This window comes from Myodes glareolus, chromosome 9, assembly GCF_982192425.1.
Source record: "Myodes glareolus chromosome 9, mMyoGla1.1, whole genome shotgun sequence".
Classification (NCBI taxonomy): Eukaryota; Metazoa; Chordata; class Mammalia; order Rodentia; family Cricetidae; genus Myodes; species Myodes glareolus.
The window spans coordinates 60184086-60187662 of record NC_142034.1 but is presented as its reverse complement, the minus strand read 5'-3'; the positions used below and the strand labels follow the sequence as shown (position 1 = coordinate 60187662).

General features: G+C 43.6%; 1 pseudogene; it reads right to left on the bottom strand.

Annotated features, from left to right (window-relative positions):
* Positions 1 to 1425: 1425 nt before the first annotated feature.
* Positions 1426 to 2711, bottom strand: LOC125409572 (histone-binding protein RBBP7 pseudogene; annotated as a pseudogene).
* Positions 2712 to 3577: the final 866 nt, after the last annotated feature.

Sequence of the window (3577 nt, the reverse complement as noted above, 5' to 3'; positions counted from 1 at the left end):
ACCACACCCCAGAGCAGGCCAACTCCAGACCCAGGAGAAGGTGGCCAACAGGAAAACAACAGCACTCCATGCTTTCTGTGTGCTGTTTGTTTTGTTTGAGTATTCTTTTTTAAACTGTCTGTCTTTAAGGGTTTTTTTTAAAATTTTTTTTGGGGGGGTTGGATTGCCAGGAGGTGGGGTGGGTTTGAGAGAAGGAGAGAAAGAACAAGAAGTTGGGTTGGTAGGGAGGTAGGGAGGTAGGGAGGATCTGGCAGGGAATGGGGACGGGGAAAGACCATGACCGAAATAGATTGTAAAGCCAACAACAAGTAAACCAAGAATTTTTTGATAACTTTCAACAAAATAATGATAGAGTGGTATGAATTAATAATCATAAAATGAAATAAATATATTCCCCCAAAAGACCAGAAAAAGGATATAAAAGTCTTGCACTGTCTGGACATGGCCCAGCTGTGGGCCTCTGTGTTAGTTCCCATCTGTTGAAAGAAGAAGGTTCTCTAATGTGAACTGAACCCGGCACTGATCTATAGGTACAACAGTATGTCATTAGGGGTCATTTTATTATGATGCTCTTTTAGCAGGATGATAGCAGTGTGTTCTCTCCATTCGTAGTCATATATTACCTACCTGTCAATAGTCAAGAAATGTACCCATGTGATCTAGAAACTGAGCAAACCCAACAACTCCTGTAACAACCAACACCAGGGCTTAGTAGCTGTTAGGAATTCCATTTGGTTGCCAATTGTAAACACAGTCCTGAATGAAGTAACTTAGAGAGGAGACAATTTAATGACACTCAAATTATAGTGGCTTTGGGGTATTAAAGTACCTACCCCCAGATGTGCACTTTCAGTTAGAGTGAGTCACAGAGACTGGGGAGGTTTGAAGGTATCGATCGGTACAGTCACCACCACTGTATAACTGCACCTGAGCCAGTAGCTGCTCTTGGATCCTCCTTTAGCATCTCTGAGTCCTGAACTAGTTGCATGGAATGAGCGCTGCAGTGAAGGCCTTGATGGAGACTTTTTTAATTTTAAAACTTTATTTCTGCAAAGCCAATCAAGAAGTGTTGGAAGGAAAAAGTGTAAAAGTTATCCTTGCATATTTGGGAACTTCAGCAAGCACTTAAAAGTTTGCGAAAGTGAGGACTTAAAACAATTGAATCAAAGGCAACACCCAGCAACATATATTTTAAAACAATAATGATGTCCTTTCTGAAGCAACATTTCTTTTTTTTCCCCCTAATAGCTACAATATGATACAGTACGCAACAGCTCACTTGAAAGTGCTAGAATCAGAGGGTAAAGAAAGCCATAAGCCATCCCACTTACATTTCCTACTATACAGTGCCTTTTTTTGGCGCTCGATACATCAAGCATTCATGTAGCAATACATTCAATAGAAACACCTCATACTTTGGTCCCTTCAAACTGATGCTTGTCCCTTCAGTTCCGATGTCATGACATCTGACTCTTCATCATTGTAAATATTTTCAGCCATCTGCCATTTCTGCATGATGTTATCTTCAGAGCAAATGACCCAAAGTTCATTGGGGTTTCAGCTGAAGTCTGAAATCTTGGCAGTGTGTCCTCCATGAATAAACAGGAGCTCTGGAGGCCCATCTTCTACATCTTCTGCTGATTGGTCTTCTCCAATTTTACTTAAATCCCATACATTCAGGCGGCGATCAGTACCACTTGAAGCCAGAATCATTTCATTATGTGGAGACCAGTGCACCTGAAAAATTTCATCCTTATGTGATACAAAAATATGGAGTTTTAGTTTTAGATTGCGCAGGTCCCATAAAGCTACAGTCTTATCTGCAGAGCCAGTTGCTAGAAAGAACGCTCTGTAGGGATTGAATGAGAGGCAGCTGACCTCAGCAGTGTGTGCATCCACCAAATGGCTTGGCTTTGAAGCCATTTAGTATTGGATCTGGTGTCCCATATCATAAGTTTCTGATCATCAGCAACAAATCTAAACAAGGACTCATGTAGCAGATGCCAGGCCACATCCCCTACAACAGCTGAGTGTCCAGTAAAGATTGCTTTAGCATCCACAATTTTGCCTTCCTTTGGTCCTGCATCTATATCCCACAGGCAGACAGTATGGTCATCAGATGCACTCAGAAGATGCCCACTTAAATTAGAATTCCAAGAAAGACCATAGCCTCCCTTTTGGTGACCTCTTAATCTGAGGTCAGGATTACATTCTCCACTTGGATCTGGTTTAGCAGGGTGTTTTGTATAGTCAAAACCCAATACATCAGAAGATGGTGTTTTTGTGGCAATGATGTGAGGACTCTGTGGCATATAATGAGCACGGTTTACTTCTCCTTCATGATTAATTTTAATTTCACATTCAATTTTTCCTGTTACGGAATCAAAGCCACCAAATACTCCCTTGTCACTATCACAATGGGAAGCATCAAACTGTGCATCATCATTGGGAATATGAACTCGAGTAACCACCAGATGATTCTGCTCATCAGATGTATGAGTGCCCAGCACTAGCCAATGAAGGGCATAATCCTTTCCTTCTGGTTTAGTCACTTCAGGAAGCCACTGAACGGTAAGGCTAGGCCACTGAAGAACATGGGTCATAACCAGGTTATACAGAAACGATGTATTCTTCCAGATTTTATATTCTTCATTGATGACACGCTCCTCCACAGTATCTTCAAACATCTCTTTACTTGCCATCTTGTGTCGCGGTCGCCCCCCCCCCCCTTGCTGCCTTGCTGCCTTGCTGCCTCGTACTTCTCTCGGTAGCCAAGAGCCCCCGGATTGCAGGATTGCAGTGCTCTTGCCTTTCCCAAGCACGTCTAGCTCTGATGGTGTGAGCTCGGTCGGGTGAGCTCGGTCGGGCTGCCTGGGTGCTCCCCCCAGACGCTGTGTCCTTCTGCCCTGCCTCCTCCCCGCTTGTGGGTACCGAGATCTGAGACGCTCTTTTCTCTGATAGAGACTTTGTCTGTCCCCTCTCCACCACCTTGTATCACTTGGCCTTCTCAGCTGTCTGCAGTTTCTGGCACCAGACACTTAGAAAACAGTGTTATATTTACTGATTGAATTTTCCACCATGGCTTCAGGCCAGTCTATTTAGCAGGATGCGCACGCACACACACACACACTCTCACACACACGCTTGCTCATGAACCTTAGTAATTCTGCTTTTTTGATGGATACTGAATGGCACACAGAAGTCAGCCCAACTTACTTTGGAATGGTGGTTCTATCTAGGCCTGAGGGACTCTGGCCTCCATCTCTACTCTGCCTACTCCCTGGCAGGGATTTCTGCAGGGTCTGTCACAAAGTGTAGCCATCAGATTCTAACCATATCATTTCATGTTCAGGACAGAAATAAAAAGAGAGGTGGAGAGGGAGGGAGAGAATAAGGGAGGGAAGAAGGAAAGAAGGAAGGAAGGAAGGAAAGAGAGAGAGAGAGAGACGTGAAAGGCCAAATGATGAATTTCCCAAGATCACTTCAAAGCCATTTCTATTGACTTTCTCTTCCTCTTATCTTCAGAATCAAGATGTGGATGTCTGATCCTTGGTCACATCTTCAGATTCTATTAGTA